Raw genomic sequence first — 20,779 nt, 5'->3', positions numbered from 1 at the left:
CTGCCTTATCTCTGCTTGTTTGGGGCAGCTATCTTCCTGGACTCTGCTTCAGGTTCCTCACCTGAACACAAGGATAGATTATCCCCAATAGTGAGGAAGTTAGGGCAAATAAGGCCATGTCTGAAGAACCCCGGGGCCCTTTGGGGACATTACAATGTAGTCTGCTAATTCAGGGCACCAGGTGTCAGCTGAAGGCTGCCTTCTTCCAACTCTAACTTCTTTCCAAGCTATCCCAACAGTCACTCATCTCTGCAGCTGCTCAGGTCCTCCTTTTGCTCCAAAGCCACCTCCTCCCCTTACCACCACCATCAGAATGGATAGCTCCTTCCTCTCCTCAGCTTTTTAATTTATTTTTTATTGTAGCAATTTTTCCCATTTTAACCACTCTAAGTGTACAGCTCAGTGGTATTAATTATATCCACAATACCCACTACCATGCACATCATCCATTACTCAAACCTTTCTTAACACCTCAACCAGAAAATCTAGTTATCTTTATTTGTATTTCTACCTTTTGCTTAAGCCATGCCTCTTGTAATTACAGAGTTTCATAAGCAGAGCTTATGAGCTCTATGAGGGCAGGAACTGGCTCTGACTGATCTTAGAGCCTGCTCCATAGCCTGAGCACAGAAGAGTCAATAAATGTAAGTCAGATTGAAATTGATAAATAAGATTGAATCCAGTTAACTCCCCCAAAGTATCTTTGATGTTGAAGATGCTATTGTTGTATTTAATCAAAGCATGAGCATTTTAAATCCCTCCGTTGGTAGATATTATGAAAGTTATAAGGAAGGCTTCCACAAATATATTCTCTCTGGTTCTTGGGCTATTTATGTATTTATTGTTGTTGTTGTTGTTTTCCTATACTATTTGGTTGCAATTTTCTGAAGGTCAGGGAGTTATTTTTTTCTGGGTACCCAGTAAGTACTCAGTGCAGGGATAGTCATATATCATCTCAGTTAATCTCACCATAATTCTATGAGACTGATACTTTTAACCCATTTTGTAGACAAAAAGGTGGAGGTTGGGTATGTTAAGTATTCTGACTAAGGTCACATAACTAGAAAGTAGCAAATTTTGGATTCAAGCCCAGATCAGTCTGGCTCTGAGAGATGAGGCTTTCTTACTTTACCATGTTATCTCTCTCTGACCCCATTTTATTTATCTTTGCATGCCAAGGCTTTAAGCGCACAGCCTTATACAAGGTGGGTACAAACTAGATGATTGATGAATAAATGAAAATAGAGTCCCTCAACTCAAAGAGCTTATTTACAATCTAGCCGCAAAGTCAATATATAAAGGGTCTAAAAAAATAAATAGCAATTCTAAAGATATATAACAGTCTAGTATAACAATACAAAAACTGTCATAAGACTGTATAAGATTAATTGCCAGATGAATGATACAGATAATAAGTGCTGTAGGGCTGAAATGATCGGGTAAAACTTCATGCAGGAAAAGGGATGTTTTTAAGTACAACTTTAATATTTCTGAAATGCCTTGTATAGAGAGATGAGCAAAACTCAGTTTCTGCTTTCCAAGGACTCCCAGTATAGATGGGAAGGAAAGCAAGTAGGGAAGTAAATACAAAATGAGATTTTGAAAACAGAAAGGGCTACAGAGAGACAGGGGAGAAGAGGAGATGATCATCCAACCACCTTCCCTTGTTTTCCTCTGCCTGAGGTCTCTGATCTAGTGGAGCCTTGCTACTCAAAGGATCATCTGAGGACAGCGCATCAGCATTCCTTGGAAGCCTGCTAGAAATACAAAATCTTGAGCCCAACCCCTGAGCTACTGAGTTGGAACCTTATTTTAACGAAATCTGGAGGTTCTTCATATGCACATTAAAGTTGGAGAAGCTCTGATCCAGGATTCAAAGTATATAAGCAGGTGGTACAAAACCATCCAACCTGGGTCACTTGTCCCAATCCAAGAGAATATTACAATCCTCCTGAAGGCAGTTATGTGTAGTGATTAAGGAACTGGTTTCAGGGTCTTTTTGCCTCTATTTCCACCACTGTTGGTGAATAATTTTGTATTCTGCACCTGCACAATATGTCCTCCACAAATCCCGGACTCATTATCAGCCCTGCAGTCAACTTGCTGCTCCTAGCCCCTTCTGTTCCAATAGCCAGACTAATAAGAATTACTCTTGCTACATAGTCCTCTAAAACATCAAGTCCTTTCTAGAGCTGCTGGACATGTCAAACAGAAGGAATAATCTTTGTGGCTAAATATAGACTCTGACACACTACCCTCTGCCTGCCTCCCCTTCCCCTCAGTGAGGGGAACAGAACAAAGAGAATGTTTTGCTTCTTCAGATGGGAAGGTATTGATCAGACTGAGAAGAGAAATACAACAAAAACAGAAACAGAAGAGAGAAACAAAGACATTTAAGTTTCAGATGCATCCTGGCCTGGATACAAAAAGGCTGTTTTACTAAGCATGGATTTCACCTTCAGGTACAAGATGTGAGAGAGATTTGAGAACCTGAAGCAAGCACAGGATACTTGGCATTTGCAACGGGAGACCTATAGCTGTGATGATAGAAAATTAAGCTAACGGTTTTCCAAGACCATTTTAAAACAAGGGGAAAATGGTTTAGCCAGATTAAATGTTGGAGTTACTCAGTGTAGATGGTCTGGGGTGACAGACAAGTCTGCAAAAGGGAAGTCAATGGAAAAGGGTGACAGTGTCCTTCCTCTCAGAAAATTTACTCTATGTTCTGTGGATGCTTTGCGTAGATTATCTCATTTGATCTTCACAATAGCTTTGTGAGGGAGTGTTATTAATCTTATTTTACACTAGATAAACTGAGGATTAAAGAGGTTAGGGAATATTAATATACATTTATACATGTACTTTTTTTTTAACCCTCAGAGAAACTGTATGTCTGTTTACATATGTGTGTAGGAATATATGTACATAAAATATTTACCCCCAAGAGGACTACTTGAACAGAAGAATGAAAAACCATTTGAGATGAGAAGTAAGACCTTTAAGGAGCATGCTAAAATGCTTCTAAGAAGGTAGGAGAGTCAGTCTTCGTTTTGCTGAACAGGCTGTGTCAGTGGGGGTCAGAGTTGAATCACAGCCTCTAGCAGTCCTTCTTTGCACTTCCCTTTATCAACTTCTCCCCAAAATATATATTGAATACATTTTTATAGTATTAAATTGAAGAGGGGTTTAATCATGGGTTGGTCCTGGGTGCCCATATGTGTCTATCAGACCTTGTTCCAGTGGCTGTGGTCAGAACCCAGATCCATCAAGTTCAGCTGCCATGCTCTTCTCCTTACATCTCATAACATCTGCAGTGTCCAAGAACATCCTACTTCTTGAGTGTTAGAATTAGGGGGGAAAGAAGAAAGACCATATCAATCTGCTATTGAACATAATTCCCCCTCCTCTCATTTTCATTAGCAGCTGTCTTGGCTTCACTGGGTCATCCTGCAACAAAAGCTGAAAAACTAAGGGGTCCAATTTTATTTGATATTGATGGACATATTTTTAAGAGCTGAAAAGTATCTTAAAATCCATATAGGTCATTTTCACTTCAACTGCTTTTACATATCCTGCAATGAAGTATATGTCATGGTTTTATTGTTTCTCCTTTTGCTAATTTCATCAGGTTCATCTCAACTCTGGTTACTGCTCTGTTTTTTCCTCCCTTACAATATCTTTTAATTTGCTTTCTATTCACTCCTCTATTCACTTATGAATTCAATTCAGTTCACTCTTCAATTCATTCCTGAGCCACCACATTCACCAAGTACAAAATCAGTGGGTGTCTTATTCTTTATTTTTTTTCTACCTCTCTTCAGCACTTGACGTCATTGACCATGCCCTCATTTTTTAATATTTGAGTAAATGCTTGCGGAATGAGTAAATTTATTGTCATAGACTATTAGAGCAAAATGGACCTTAGAGGTCACCTGACTGAACCACTCATTTTGTAGAGGAAAAAGAGGGACTTGCCTAAAATCACAGCTGCAGCTGGTGGAGGAGCTCCAGTGCCACCACCCATATAGCATCTTGTCTTTTAGCTATAGTGCCTATATTCCAAGCTGGTCTCCCTTCTAAACACTATACAGGTTTGACTGTGACGAACTCCATGACTGGTTGAACTGAGTATGTTCAAAATTAATAAATCTATCTTTTTTGTTATTTCATCCTCATCTATCTCCCAGGGGCCTCCACTTTTCAGGCAGGCCTTTGCTGATCAATACCAAGAGGAGAAGAAGATTGAAAGTGCCAGGCAGAATCCTTGAAAATGCCATGCTGTGTTGATAAAGCTGAATCAATGAGAAAATTGTAGCCTAAGGTTAAAGATCTTTGGATGCTATAGAGCAAAACTGTTGCTCAGTCATAAAGGGATATGAATTTGAGTTTCTTCAACTTAAGAACAACGTACACATTACCATTTGTACAGTTACCCTAATCAATTTCCTACGTCTGCTTCTAATGTGTATCACAGATACCTGTATTTGCAAAGGCCCACTTTATATACAGTGTGGGAGAAAAGTAAAAACTTTGGGAAGATAACAGGGAGGAGGGAGAGAGAAAAGGAAGAAAGAAGAAGAGAGGCCAACCTAAGTAGTCCCTAGATATGGCTGCCTGTATAGGGCTAAAGCCTTCAATTGAGGGAAAGCTTCCTTGTAAGCAACAATCAGTCCCAGATTTCAGTACCTACTTTCTCAGACTTCTTTTTCTTTTTTAACTTCTGGAGGGTTCTTCAGGCTGAAAGAAAATCATGGTATTATCCATCATGTTACATGACATTGCACCACAGGGTCTAATCCAGTATGATGAACAGCCTGAAGCTCTGACAGGGTACAGATACAAAGTACTTGAAGGGAGTTCCTTTCTTTCTGAGATTTTACAAAGTGCCCTCAGGATTTAGAAAGAACAATCAAGTTGTGGGGTTTTCCTCCTTTTCATATCCCACCAATCTTTTATCAACTGGCTTTAAATATTGCAATGGTCTAATCCCTGTTCTCCTGAAGCTCTTTCTTTCTTTTTTCTTAATTTAATTTTTATAGGGCAGCCAAGGTCTAGATTGTTTTTATTACATTGAAGATGATAGTGCAAGTGGAAAATGGTTCGTGAATTGTAAACCATCATATAAATGTTACACATTATTATTGTCGCTTATTAACCAATACTGATTCCCACTATGAAGGGTCTGGCAAGCCTCTCTCCTACTTAGTCAACTCCCAGCATCGTGTGCTTCTATTTTATGATGTGGAATAAATTGGGAAGAGAAGGAAAGTAATAAACCTTCCATATATCACATGCTATCAGAAAAAAAAAAGGTCTGTATTAAAGATTAACCATTCATTCTGCAGATATTCATCAACTAACTATTATTTGTGGGAGCAATACTATTGTGAACTAAAGGTCTCTGTTCTTAAAAGCCTTAGCATATTGTAGGAAGAATGACATTAAAAAGTATTACAGATCAATATGGTAATATAAAAAATCCCATGGAAAAAAACTCCACAGAGATCTAGTGAATTAAAAAGTCAAATATCACTTGCTTAGAACTCTGGAAGAAGGTGCAGGCTGGGGAAGTACTCTGCAAATGTTGAATTGAAGAGAAAAATATCAGGTAGGAAAACGCCATCCCAGGCTGCTGGTCAGTTCCCATTCCTCCCCGCCTCACTCAGTCCCATGCAGCTTGGGAGCCATGCAGAGGGAGCATAGTCTGGGGTCCTTTCCACCATGGTCAGAGACTGTAGAGCAACTCACAGCAGCGGATTAGAACTCCACACATAAAGAGACACAGGGGTCTAAGTCCACAGAGACTCAGGGTCCAACACAAGCAACTGAGGGGTGCTACATACAAAAGGGCTGAGAGAAAGAGAGAGAGAGAAAAATTCATGCAGTGCTAATGCTCAATCCAGTTTCAGCCAACTGGACTATCTAAAGACAAAACAACATTTTCTGAAGTGACCCGCCTTTCCAGATCAACCCTATCTGGCTTACTGTGGCAGAATTCCTGTCTAAGGAAAGAAATCAGAGGAAGAAAAGCCTCACAGGAAAAAAGAGGGGCATTAAGCTGAACTAGCATAAGATAAGATGGGTCATAGAACTGGGAAGTGTAAGGAAAATGGGGCACTGAGTGACAAAGAACATTTAAACAAATCATAAGAGTTAGGAAGAAAAGAGTGCATAAAAACAGGACAGGGCGGGCCAGGGTGGCTCAGCAGACAGAGTTCTTGCCTGCCATGCTGGAGACCCAAGTTTTATTCCCGGTGCCTCCCATGTGGAAAAAAACAAAACAAAAAAACAATTAGAACAGTTCAAGTTTGCTAGAGAATGAATAGAAAACGAGAAGCTCTCTTTTGGAGGTGAAACAATTGCACGAAAGTGCAATGTTAAAAATTGTACCACATAACCGGGAAAAGAATCAGATAAAATCCAAACAGTTAAGCATGTGCTATTCTAAAGGTCTAGAATAAATTAGACTGTCAAAGAGCCTAAACACAAAAACCAATCAACAATAATACCCTAGACAAGATGGAGAAGTAGTTCTTTAGAGTTAACTTATAGAGATAATCAGATGCCTAGAAATCAGCAAAAAATTATAAACCATACTAGGAAGCAGGAAGATAGGGCTCAGTCAAGGGAACAAATTAAAACTTCAGTGGAGATTCAAAAGTTAGAACAACTGATCAAAGACTTTGAAACAAATCTCCTAAATCAATTCAAAGAGAAGAAGGAAAATATGCTTAGAGAGATAAAGGATATTAAGAAGATAATGTGGGAGCATAAAGAATTTGAAAGTGTAAAAAGAAACATAACAGAAATTATGGGGATGAAAGGCAAAATTATAGAGATTTAAAATACACTAGAGGCATACAACAGCAGATTTGAATAGCCAGAAGAAAAAGTCAGGGAACTAGAAGACAGGACAATCAAACTCATAGTCAGAAGAACACACAGAAAATAATAGAAAAAATTGAGCAGTGTGTGAAGAATTTGAGTAACAGCATGAAAAGCACAAGCATACATGCCATGGATGTCCCAGTAGAAGAGAAGGGAAAAGAGGTTGAAAGAATATTTGAGGAAATAATGGCCAAAAACATCCCAACTTTTATGAAAGACACAAGAACAGATTTCTAAGAAGTGCAACATACTCCAAACAGAATAAATCCTATAATATCCCTACTCCAAGACACATAATAATCAGAATGTCAAATGACAAAGTAAAAATAAAATTCTGAAAGCAGTGAGAGAAAAGTGATTCATCACATGCAAGGGTGCTGATTCTTCATAAAAAAACATGAAAATGAGAAGACAGCAGTATAATATATTTAAGGTACTGAAAGAGAAAAATTCCTTGTCCAGTAAAACTGTCCTTCAAAAATGATGGAGAGTTTAAAACATCCACAGATAAACAAAAACTGAGAGAGTTTGTCAACAATAGACCTGCCCTTCAAGAATTACTAAAGAGGGTTGAAAGGAAAAAATTGGAGAATGGCTTAGAGTAGGGTGAAGAAATGAAGATCATCAGTAAAAGTCACTGAAAGGTTAAATGGGAACTCAATAGCATTGTGTCCTCTATATACAATTCTACACCTCATTCCATAAAAGAGTCAGGATACAATTGAATTTTAATTTTATTTCCTGATAACAGATGTGCAAAATATAAAGTGAGACCAAAACAGCATAAAGAGTGGAAACAGGGGAATATAAGAACATGTTATGTGCATGCTATTGAAGCTAAGTTGGTCTTGTCTCAAATTAGTAAGTTAAAGATTTAGGTTGTGAAACATAAACCCCTGGGTAACCACAAAGACAGTGTTTTTTCAAAAATACAGAAGCAGAAATGAGAAAAGGATCAGTCAGATACATCACAAAAGATCAACTATATAGAAAAGGAGTTTACAGTAAAGGAAAAGAGACAAAAACCAAAGTACAAAATGACTGAAGTAAATACAGCCTTTACAGTAATAGCACTGAAGTTGATGGGAAAAACCCTCCCAGCAAAAGACACAGTTGGCAAAATAGATTTAAAAATATGATCCAACTATATGTTGTTTATAAGAGACTCTATTCTGGCCCAAAGGTACAAACACCTTGAAAGTGAAAGGATGGAAAAAGATATTCCATGCAAATATTAACCAAAAAAGAGTTGAGGTAACTGTACTAATACTAGACAAAATAGACTAAGTCAAAAGCTGTTAAAAGTGAGAAAGAAGGGCACTATTTATTAATAAAAGGGGGAATCCACCAAAAGAACTAACAAACATAAATATTTATGCACCTAACCATAGTGTACCAAAATACATGAGACAAACACTGACAAAACTGAAGGGAGAACTAGATAGCTCTACAATAATACTTGGAAACTTCAATATATGACTCTCACCAATAGATAGAACATCTAGCTTGGAGATCAATGCGGAAACAGAGTACTTCGATAATATGATAAATGAGCTAGACTTAACAGATGTATATAGAACACTGTACCCCAAAACAGCAATATATATATTTTTCTCAAGTGCGCATGGATCATTTCCAAGATTGTGCAAATGTTGGATCACCAAACAAATCTCAAGAAATTTAAAAAGATTGAAATCATACAAGGCATCTTCTCTGATCATAATTGAATGAAAATGGAGATCAATACAGGCAAAGAACTGGAAAATTCACAAATATATGGAAGTTAAATAACACTTTTAAATAATCAGTGGATCAAAGAAAAAATTATTAAGTAAACATCTTAAGACAAATGAAAACAAGAATATGATATATCAAAACTTATGGGATGCAGTGAAGGCAGTGCAGAGAGGGAAATTTATATCCCTAAATGCTTTAAAATGAGCAAAAGATTTTAGCAGACATTTCTCAAAAGAGGACATACAAATGGCTGAACACACACACACACACACACACACACACACACACATGAAAAGATGGTCAACATCATTAGCTATTAGGGTAAATACAAATCAAACCTGCAAGGAGATATCATTTTACACCCATTAGAAATGACTACTATATATATATATATATATATAAAACAGAAAATTGCAAGTGTTGGAGAGAGTTGTAGAGAAATAGAAAAACTCATTCATTGCTGGTAGCAATGTAAAATTGTGTAGCTGCTGGAAGACAGTTTGGCAATTCCTCAGGAAGCTATATATAGAGTTACCATATGACCTGGTGATCCCACTACTAGGAGAAACAAAAGCAGGGACTCAAGTATGTGCAAGTATTTGCACACCAGTGCTCATAACATCATTATTCGCAATTTCCAAAAGGTGGAAGTGTCCATCAGCTAATGACTGGGTGAACAAAATGTGGTACGTACATGCAATGGAATATTATTCAGCCATAAAAGAATGAATTCCTCACACATACAACAACATGAATGAACCTTCAATACCTTGTGCTTAGTGAAATTAACCAGACACAAAAGGACAAATATTGTGTGACCTCACATGCTCTGCTTATAATAACACAAACTCATATAGTTAGAATCTACAATATAGTTACTAGGGGATAGATTGGGGGTAGAGAATGGTGGGGGGTGCTGATGCTTAATTTGTACAGAATTTCTATTTATGTTAATTGTAAATTTTTGTAAATCAGTGATGGCAGCACATTATTATGAGTGTAATTAAAAGCATGGAGTTATGTGTGTGAAAGTGTTTGAAAGGGGACATTTTGAGTCATGTATGTCACCAGAATGAATGTTAGGAGATAAAACATGGGACTGTTTTAACACAGTAAACCCTGCTGTGGATGGACTGTGGTTAAGAGTACAAGTAAAAGAATGTTCTTTCATGAATTATAGCAAATATATGACACTAATACAAGGTGTTAATAATAGGGTGGTATATGGGGGAAAATGCACATAACATGAAAAAAAGTCATGACACAAACAAATCTATAATGACAAATTATGTTAAATATTATGAAGAAAAAGAACAGCTTGGCAGGAGAGATCATGACAGGAGGCCTTACTGAGATAGGGAAAGGGGTTCAAAGACCAGTATGGTGCCTGGCACTATAGCATGTGTGAGATAAATATATACAGGAGAAAGGAATACATAGTAAATGAACTAATTAATGGTTTCTTTGAATAATGATATTTAAGCTGAGAACTGAAGGATGAATAAGGTTTAGTTAAGAAAAGAGCTTGGGGCTTTAAAGAACTGAAAAAGGCCAGGAAACATCGTGGCCAGAGAAGACGGTAACATGAGGGCAGAGTCAGGCAGGGGGCCAATGGTACAGAGCTGGCAGCATAGGAAGGAGTTTTTTCTAACTAGGATGGCTAGCCTGTGAAGCTTTAAGCCAGGAGTAACACAATCTGATTTAAACCCTAAAAGCATCACTCTGGCTGTTGTGGGAGAAATGAGAAGAGATAGGGATGCAGGAAATGGGGACACCACTTAACCAAGCTATTGTAGGATTTAGGTGATAATAGTGGCTTAGACTAAGGTGGAGGTAATGCAGAAGGGGTTCGGGTGTTCTAGTTTGAAAGCTGCCTAAATGTGATATACCAGAAACAGAAGGGCTTTTAAACAGAGGAATTTATTCAGTTGCATATTTACAGTTCTAAGGCTGTGAAAATGTCCAAATTAAGGCACCAACAAGAGATTACCATCACTCAAGAAAGGCTGCTGAAGTTTGTGGTTTCTCTTTCAACTGGGAGGGCACTTGGCGACGTCTACTAGTTTCTCTCCCAACTTCTTGTTTCATGAAGTTTCCCTGGGGACGTTTTCCTTCTTCATCTCCAGTGGTCTCTGGCTGTGTGGGCTCTAAAGCTTTTGCAAAATGGTTCCCTTTTAAAGGGCTCCAGTAAGCAACCCCACCTTGAATGGGTGGAGATACATCTCCATGGAAACCATCTAATAAAAAGTTACCACCCATAATTGAGTGGGCCACAACTCCATGGAAACAAAATGCTCCCACCCAGCAATACTGAATAAGAATTAAGGAACTTGGCTTTTCGGGGAGTATACAACAGATTCAAACTGGCACATCAGGGAATATACTCACGAAATACCTTGGATTTAGAATTGAGATTCTTTTGATGATTGATTGGAAGGAGATGGATAGTTTTGAAATGGTTTGGAAATCTGAATGGATAAAGTAGGGAACACTTGAAGAGTTTGGGGGTGGGTGGTGATCGTTGTTAATTTGGAAAGAAAAGACACCTTGGTAGGAAGATAGCAGTGTATGGGGAATGGAAAGTGTGAGATGGGCAAGATACAGCCCTCTAATACCAAATTCCTTTTTCTCCATGATTGGTATTTAGTAATGTATTTCTTTCTAAAGCACCTTGCATAGTATATGGTTCTGCCAACTATAGACAGTAGAACCTGGCAGAGAGCTTTTCTCCAGGGATCAAGGGGATTGGAGAGGGAGAAGAACTCTTTGCATTCATAGAGGCATGATTCCAAGAATCCCCAAATGGGCAGTGTTGTCGCATGAACTAAGCTATGATCAGTTGCTAGCTTTCCTTATCATCCCTACAAGACTCTCCCCTTTGCTTGACTCCTTCACTTGTTCTGATTATGCTTTAGAAAGCATTCAATTAGGTGACAATAGTCTTTTTAACTTAGTTTTAACATCTTTAATTGCCTTGTGAAAAGAGACCTGCTTTGGGCTGGTGCGCATTAAGCAGTAAGGAGAGGAGGGAAAAGCCAGAATGCGGTACTGGGTGGGCAGCAGACTTTCCTGGGGACTTGACATCATGATGTCAGGTGGATTCAGAGTGACAGAACCCCAAATGAAAACTGAAACTCTCAGAGTCAGAGATGAAATGCTTGAATAGATTTTTTCACCGCCAAGAGACTCCTTGTGTCTTCCCAGCTAACATCTTAGCGAGTCTGCTTTTGTGTTTTGTGTTTTATTTTTAACAGCTTTATTAGATAGAGTCCATGTAATATACAATTCATCAATTTAAATTGTACAATTCAGTGGTTTAAGTGTATTTACAAAGTTGTGCAGCCATCCTTACAGTCAATTTTCAACGTGTTTATTGCCCCCGAAAGAAGCCCCCGTACCCGTTAGCAGCAACCTCCGCCCCCTTCTCCAAACACACTTCCTAGCCCTAGGCCACCCCTGATCTACTTTCTGTCTCTATGGATTTGCTTATTCTGGACATTTTATGCAAATGGAGCCACATAATATATGGTCTCTTGTAATCTGTTTTAACAGAGAAAGGCATTGTCTCTTCCTAAGACTTCCTTTATTAAGGAGGGGAAATCAACAGCACTGACCCTAAACCACACATTGGTAAGCAGGGAGAAATGCAGTGTGAGAGGGACTACCAGATGTCTCCTGAGCTTCAGGGGCAAGGGAATCAGGTTTCAGGGCTCCTTATCTTATCACTTTTTAAAAAGTCTTCTTCCTTCAGGCCCTGGGGGATTCCCTGGGGCTTAATGCTCCAGGTGGTGGGAAAGCCTCAGGCCTACAAGTCTTTCACGTCACAATTCTCACTCTTTAGAGAGCTGGGGAAGGGACTCAGATTGAAGCCGAGACACAGGGCTTGAGGCAGGGCCGGCGGACCAGGCAGCCTCGCTGCCTCATTTGGAGCCACCAGGAAGATGTGCCCCTAAAAATATTCCCCTGCTGGCTTGGAAATTCTTCAAATAGAATTTCTTTCCTTTGGGTCAATCATAAAATCTCCCACCATGTGTTTAGTGGTCTAGTTTATCAGGCACTTCAGCACATATTGCCTTTGCAATATCTTTCATCCTATTAGTTTTGATAGAGCACTATCCATCTGTTTCCCTGTAATGAGGTTGTGAGGACAAGGTGCTTTGCCTCATTGCTGTTCTCATACAGCTCTACACTTACTTCCATTATAGCACTTACGACCTTTTTATTACAACGATCTGTTTACACAGCCTATCTGCCTCTGTAGACTTTGAGCTACTATAGAACAAAAGCTTCTGGATGCAGAGTATTGCAGGACACTTAGTAGGCAGACAGTAAAAAGAGACAGCACTCACAGCAACTCTGTTTTACATACAGGAGGAAGACAGGTCTTAAAGACATCATGCCATTTACCCAAGGACACTATGCAGTAAGGTACTTGAACCCAACTCATAACTCCAGATTCAGTTCTCTTTTCGCTTTCCTCAGGGGCGTACAGACTTCAGCAGGGTTGTTTGCAGTTTACAAAAGGTATTCATAGATATTGTCTCAAGCTACCCTCATCACGGCCTTGAAGTTAGGTGCAATTTTTTAGGATTTAAAAAATAAGGGAAGACACTCCAAGATGTTAGGTGACTTATGGGGCAAAACGGGTTGAAACCAGCACTTTGCAGATCTATATTTAAAATACTCGTTCTGTCTTTTCTTGATAGTTATTTAAGTATCTGAACCACAGTTACATTATCTCTAAAATTGGAATTGTAAGCCCTTACTTGCAGAAGTTTCTGAAATTTATAGATATTACCAATACTGACTATTGCTTGGCTCAGTGAAGGGCAACTATTTCTTTTTAAAATTAGAGAACCTGTAGGTTTGCAGAAAAATCATGCACAAAATACAGAGTTCCCATATCACCCCATTATTATCACTTTGCGTTATTGTGGTGCATTTGCTATAATTCATGAAAAAGCATTAGTATAATTGTACCATCAACGATAGTCCACAGTTTACAATAGGGTTCACTGCTTGTATTTACAGACCTATGTTGCTGTTGTTGTTTTGCTTTTTGTTCTAGTAACATATTACCACTCTGAAGCTTGAAGTCAAACATCTACACTTTCTAAGAAGGTCCTCTGCTCTTGCAGGAGCAGCTTTTAAAATGTAAATATCCTTGGGAGGAATAAAACTTGAAGATTCTAACCTCAGAGTAGAAGATATTAGAGTACAGTACTGGGGAGATACTATAAGAGGGAAGAGTACTGAAACTTGGGGTTGGAGGTGACAAAGATAAATTTTACTCAATCATTTTGCTCTTTATGGTCTTAGAGGATAAAGAGAGTGGGCAATTGGGCCACCTAGAGTACCTTGATGATTTATTGTCCAGCCCTCCCACCCCCTTTAAATTTGCTTGGAGAGTAAAGCAGAACCTGGGCACACGGAGTCCTGGCTGCCTTTCCCTGTCACTGGTCATGCCAGTGCCCTATGCCCTGCTTTCTCTGTTCCCTCTTGTGTATTCTGTTCCTTTGTGGGCGGGTGGAGGGGGAGGTGGTGATATTTTGGGAGTTCACACTCTCCTCCGAGACCTGGTAAGTAGAATTCCAGATTGGTGATGAATCAGAGAAGCATGTGCATTTGTTTGAATTTGACATGCCAACATTTGTCTGCATATGTCTCCATTGGCTATGTTTGGAAAATGAGAGCCTAGAAGATGAAGTGTTACCTTTTGCCTTGGCCACACTTGGAATGGATAGTGTAGTCACTCTGAATTCATTTGGTGTTTATGGGAATATCATATGTAGTTCTGTCGACATTCCCTACCCATTATAATGCAGTTACCATAGATAATGTTCTCCTAGTGCAATATGTTATCACCATTTTAACAGCCTGACATGCGATCGGCTCATATTATCACTTAAATGAATCCATTAAGCAGCTAGAGGCTTCCAGGAGTCAGAAGCAAGTGTATCAAATGGGCGAACCTCTGCCACTTCCAACCCGGCAGCCCTCGTCAGCGGGATGGAAGGCTTGGTTTTACCTGAGAGTCATCCAGCCGCTGTGCCCAAAGATTTGTGAAACTATTCTCCTCAGAGGCTAAGTTAGACCGCAGGTCCTGAGCTAAGAGAGAAACCCCTGCCTTATTACACCCTTCTTTAATGCAGAAAAAAAATCTTGCTGCCTGAGAGCAAAGCAATGAGATGTAATCAACTTCAGAGCTCCAGCTACACAGCTGAGAAGCTGAGGGAGGCAGCAGACTATGCGGAGGCTTTGCACTTAGTTGAAATTACCAGTTGCCCCTGTCATATATGATATTTCATTTGATCCTCTCAAGTACATAATAATGTTAAGGCAAACACTATTATCCCCATTCTACAGATGAGGAGAGGGAAATTTTCATCAAATCAGCCTCATAGGATCAATAAGAGGAATACATAAAATAATGTGTGTTAAATGCCTAAGCACTAAAAAAAAAAAAAAAAAATGCCTAGCACTCTCCATACATTACTTTGCATTATGTTGAGATACTCCTCAATGGAAAGAATCTCTGCCTAAAATTCTCTCTCCATCTACCTGTAACTTAGTCTCTAAATCCCACCATCAAATCAGCAGTTGGATTCTTAACAGATTCATGAAAAGGGTATACTATGAGAGTCTGGGCATCAAAGTTGATTTTCAAAATAGCCTGACCCGAGATGGGAGAAACCAATGAATTGGGGATAAAAAGAATCAGACCCAATTAAATAATTACCTGTTGGGATTAGTGAATCACATAGCATGAACCAGCAGATGAGTTTTAGGAGAGGTGGCCGTAAGACCAGAATGCTGTGGGGAGTCCGAGGGCTCTGGGAGGGTTTGAATAGAGGGAAATTTTGAATTTTAAAATTAAACAATGAAGAGTTTATCTTCGGCTATAACAGAGCTTGGACTTCTCAACCAGCTCTGGGGCAGAGCACTGAAGACCCCATAGCTAAGATGGGAGAGAAAGAATCCTAGATACAGAGATTATATTAGACCAATAGGGTTTAGGTTAGGTGTTTTGGTTTGCTGATGCTGCTTGAATGCAAAATGCCAGAAATGAGTTGGCTTTTATAAAAGGGGCTTATTAAGTTACAAGTTTACAGTTCTCAGGCCATAAAAGTGTCCAAACTAAGGCATCCACAGAAAGATAACCTTCACTCGAGAAAAGGCCAAAGGCATCCCCCAAATGCCAGCTGGGTCTTCACACTCTTCAGAGCTTTAGGCAACTTTGTTTCTATTCCTCCAGTTTCAAGGTTGCTTTCTTCATGGACTTTACATTTACATTTTGGGGAGCCACTCTTTATTATTATGTTTAATCTATTTTTTTTAATTATAGGGGTTGTAGCTTTTCAGAATAATCATGTAAAAATTGCAGCATTCCCATGCAATTACTATTATACTAATAGTACTATAGTACTATTAACTATAGTTCATAGTTTACATTAGGTATGTTTTTTTGCCACATAGCACCCTATTACGAACACATTGTATTAGTGTGGTGCATTTGTTATAATTCATGAAAGGACATTTTTATAATTGTACTATTACCTATAGTCCATTATCTATGTAGTGGTCATTGTGTTATACAGTCTGTGCTGGTTTGAAATGATGTATGTACCCTAGAAAAACCATGTTTTAATCCTCATCCCATTTTGTAAAGGCAGCCGTTTCTTCTAATCCCTATTCAGTATTGTATGCTTGAAAATGTAATTAGATCATCTACCCGGGATGTGATTTAATCAAGAGTGGTTGTTAAACTGGATTAGGTGGAGACATCTCCATCCACGTGGATGAGTCTTGATTAGTTTACTGGAATCCTATAAAAGAGAATGACAAGAGAGATTCAGGGAGAGATTCTGAGTAAGCAGAACGATATAGCCCTGAGAAGCAGAGAGCCCACCAGCCAGCGACCTTGGAAACAAAGAAGGAAAATGCCTCCTGGGGAGCTTCCTGAAAGGAAGCCAGGAGAGGAAGCTAGCAGATGATGCCATGTTTGCCATGTGCCTTTCCAGATGAGAGAGGAACCCTGACCCTGTTTGCCATGTGCCTTCACACTTGAGAGAGAAACCCTGAACTTCAGTGGCCTTCTTGAACCAGGGTATCTTTCCATGGATGCCTTTGATTGGACATTTCTATAGATTTTCTTTAATTGAGACATTATCTCAACCTTAGAACTGTAAACTAACAATTTATTAGGTTCCCCTTTTTAAAAGCTGTTCCGTTCTGGTATATTGCATTCTGGCAGCTAGCAAACTAGAACACAGTCTTATGTTTTATCTTTCAATTTTTTTTCTAGTAACATATATATAGCATGAAAGTTCCTCTTTTAACCACATTCACATATATAATTCAGTGCTCTTAATTACACACATAATAATGTGCCACCATCACTGGCAATCATTTCCAAAACTTTACAATCAACCTAAATAAAAATTCTGCACAAATTAAGCATCAGCTCCCCATTCTCTAATCTTCATCCCAGCCCCTGGTAACTTATAGATTCCAATTCTGTGAGTTTGCTTATTATAATTAGATCTTATCAGTGAGCTCATGCAATATGTGTCCTTTTGTGTCTGGCTTATTTCATTCAGCATAATGTCTTCAAGAGTCATCCATGTTGTTGCATGTATCAGGATTTCATTCCTTTTTTATGACTGAATAATATCCCACTGTGTGTCTATATCACATTTCGTGTATCTATTCATCCGCTGATGGACATTTGGGTTGCTTCCATCTTTTGGCAATTGTGAATAATGTCCCTATGAACACTGGTGTGCAAATATCTGTTCTAGTCCCTATTAGTGGGATTGCCACTAATAGGGACTAGAACTGGATGATAATTCTATATTTAATTTCCTAAGAAACTGCCAAACTGTCTTTCACAGTGGAATGGCTGCACCATTTAACATTCCCACCAGCAAAGAATGAGTGTTTCTATTTCTCCACACCTTTTCCCACACTTGCAGTCTTCTGTTTTTTTGTTTTCTATAATAGCCATTCTAATGGGTGTGAATTGGTATTTCATTGTGGTTTGATTTGCATTTACCCTAATAGTCAGTGATGTCGAACATCTTTTCATCTGCTTTTTAGTCATTTGTATTTCGTCTTAGGAGAAAGGTCTATTCAAGTCTTTTACTGGGCAGCTATTCTTGATTTTATCTCATATTTGTAGCTAAGTGACACCTTCTTCACCAGCTTCCACAAGAAATTCAGCTTATTCTGTTTCTCTTTTTTAACTTTCCTTGAAGAACTATGGGTTCAGACTGTGGAGAAGGGTGCAGGGCATGTCACAGCCCAGAATGATTCCTATTTTACTTCCTCTCTTTCTCTCACTGCTGACTGCACACCTTCCCTCCCCATGCACTTTGCCCTACTTCTTCCAGAAACCCACAGTCTGGACAGGTGATTGTCTCCATGGCACATGACCCATGGCAATTCCAGTCCAGTCCTGGCTTCTCGCTTTGTAGCAGCTATCAGGCCAGTTTGGCTTTCACAGCCCCAAACCATTTCCAACCTCTGTCACCCCTGTCATGGGTAATTCCAGTGCCTTTAAAATTCCCATCTCTTTTCAGCCATTCTTATGTACTTTAACATTTTCCTTCTGTATCTTCTAATCTCCTCCAAGGCCAGAAGGGAGAAAAACAGATGACAAAAAGAAGTTAAAGGACACTGCAGCAAACTGGGTCTACTGTGCAATCACATCCTGGCACTAATAAATGTAAATGGCATTCACCTGACAAATAATCCAAGAGAGCTAGACTGAAGAAGAAAATACAGTTTCCACCAGGAGTGGTGTTCAAAATAGCTAAGAGCTAGCATGGTATGGACTGACCCAGCAGAAAGGACTTTGCCAGCTATAGGATCCTGAAGGTCATGGTTGTTAGCGTCACCCTCCAGACACTTCCATCTCTATGTTCTCTTAGTAGGTTGCCTGAAAAAAGAAATTAAAAGGGAAATAAATTCAATGCTCAGCCCTGTATTTGATGGAGATGGAGAGAAGTTTTGATAACCCAGACAAAGAAGGCTCTGACCTGACAGGGAAACATTTCATGCCCACCGTAGCAGGTTTGCCATAAAGAAGCCAGAAAAAGAATTTGCCCCTTGTGCGGTTAATGGAGTAAAAAAGGGCACTTCCTCAGCTCTGCAGCCTGCACCATCACATAAATTGAACCAGACAGAATTGCCATTGATACAGATTAAAAACAAATAAAAAGGGTACACAGAGCTGATTCTGAGAGTTCAAACTCCATTACCAGCTGATTTACTGAGCAGTGACCTGTGATTGTTGGGGGGTGGTGGGGTGGGAGGGGGTGGGGGTGAGGAATCTGAGCAGATCCCATCAACACCATTGCCATGTGGCACACCAGTCAATAAGCTATTTAATTTAATGGGAAACGGTATTGACAAGCCCGAAAATGCTACTACAAAAGGTGCAGCTGCAAGGAGCAGATAAAGTCTTCAACCTGGCCTTACTCTCGGGGTGTCCACACCATTGACATCTTCTCTGTCAGAATCAGGGCAGGGTTCCATGCGATTTGGGGAGTGTTGGAGTCCCCAGGGGATGGTGTTTAGGAGGGATTATCAACACTGAGAGATGGAGTCAGTAGACGGTGGATTAGAGGGGAGATTGGTGAGAAAATAGGAAACGGACCTTCTTTTGAGGACAAGGCCATGCATGACCTTTCAGGGTGAAGGCAGCCAGAAAGGAAGAGGCCAATAATTCCAGAGGGAACCCCATCAGCCACATTCCAAAAAGAGAATGAACCCATCTGTTGTATACTTTTTTTTTGTATGCTGTATGGCGGAGGTCACATTTCATTTTTTTTCCATTTGTTGATTTTTTTGCTTGTTTGCTTGTTTGGTATTTTGTTTGTTTGTTGGCTTGTTAGTTTGGTTGGGAAGTGCATGGGCCAAGAAGCAAACCCGGTTCTCCTCCATAGCAGGCGAGAATCCTCCCACTGAAATACTCTTGCACCTACTTTTTTATAGGGTTAGGGCAAGAATGAAATGCTCCCAGAACCAAAAGCATGCCGTTGGAGCTGGTGTGGGGAGGCAAGGGCTGAAATTTAGAGCTGGATCAGATGCTTAGAAAATTAGATCTGGAAAAGACTTAAGAAAGGATTATATCCTGCTCCCCTGTCTCACCCTACTCTACATATACCTCCAGGGAAAGTGGGGCCTAGCAAATGGAAGCTACTAATGTAAGATAACAAGGAAAAGTCTAACCAAATGAAATCATTTTACATCAGGTCGAGTGCAAGTACTTGGAAAAAAGGAACAGATAACATTTTTTTGTTATTTCTTTGACAAACATGTAAGTAACGTTTATTTAAGTTCCAGATATGTCAGGCATTCTTCTAAGTGTTTTATAAACATCAGCTCATTTAATCTTTGTAATCATTCTATAAGACAGGCCTCTTTTTATCCCCATATTACAAATGAAGAAATGGAAGTGTGCAGAAGTTAAATCTCTCTCCCAAGGCTCATAAGTTAGTAAATGGGAGAGCTGGGATTCGAATCCAGGAGATCTGACTCTAGTGGCCATACAATATGCTATGCCAACTCCAATAATAAAAATATTAGCTATTACTTGCTGAGATTACCAAGTATCAGATGTGGTGCAGAACACTGCATTATTTAAATATCAAAACAATTCCACTAGGTGGGTGTTATTATTCCTATTTCACAAACAAGGAAACTGAAGGTCAGGAAAGTTAAGGAAATGGTTCAAGATAGAGCTAGGAAGTGCCAGAGTCAGGATTTAACCACTATTTGAGAGCACCACACCCCTCCCTCAACTCAGAAGAACTGGGTTCTAATCTCAACTTTCACATTGATCCATGATGTAATCGCAAATGTCAGCTTCATTATTATCAATAATGAACAAGGACATTATTATCTTAATGTCCTTGTTCATTCCTAAAGGGGAAATTGTTTCTCAGGATTTTTTTGAAGATTAAATGAGATAAATTCCTTCATTTATTAACAAATATTGAGCAATTAGTAAATACTAGGCACTGAGGATGTAGAGTGGGGTGAGATTTGCGGGTGTGTCGGGCCCTCCCAGTAGCCAGTGCCATTCTTCTATCATAGTAGGGCAATGAGTGCAGACGTGGAGAGGGCAGGCACACAGGCCCTGCAGCAT

The 20,779-nt window shown here is 39.4% G+C and overlaps 1 long non-coding RNA gene across 12 annotated transcripts in view; it reads right to left on the bottom strand.

The window, feature by feature from the left end:
* Positions 1 to 20,779, bottom strand: part of LOC143680999 (uncharacterized) — a 47,492-nt gene that overhangs the window by 11,632 nt on the left and 15,081 nt on the right. For 4 of the 12 annotated variants that reach the window (XR_013174298.1, XR_013174294.1, XR_013174297.1 and 1 more), the window contains 2 exons: positions 18,368 to 18,565; positions 4,691 to 4,737 (listed from right to left, as the gene is read on the bottom strand). This is a non-coding gene — a long non-coding RNA (uncharacterized LOC143680999). Of the gene's footprint in view, positions 1 to 3,029; positions 3,335 to 4,690; positions 4,738 to 15,364; positions 15,459 to 18,367; positions 18,566 to 20,779 lie in introns of those variants that run through there. The other 8 variants (XR_013174299.1, XR_013174300.1, XR_013174302.1 and 5 more) reach the window with 6 other exon arrangements.

This window comes from Tamandua tetradactyla, chromosome 4, assembly GCF_023851605.1.
Source record: "Tamandua tetradactyla isolate mTamTet1 chromosome 4, mTamTet1.pri, whole genome shotgun sequence".
NCBI lineage: Eukaryota > Metazoa > Chordata > Mammalia > Pilosa > Myrmecophagidae > Tamandua > Tamandua tetradactyla.
Note: the sequence above shows the minus strand (reverse complement) of the source record. Positions and strands in the feature narration are given on the sequence as shown.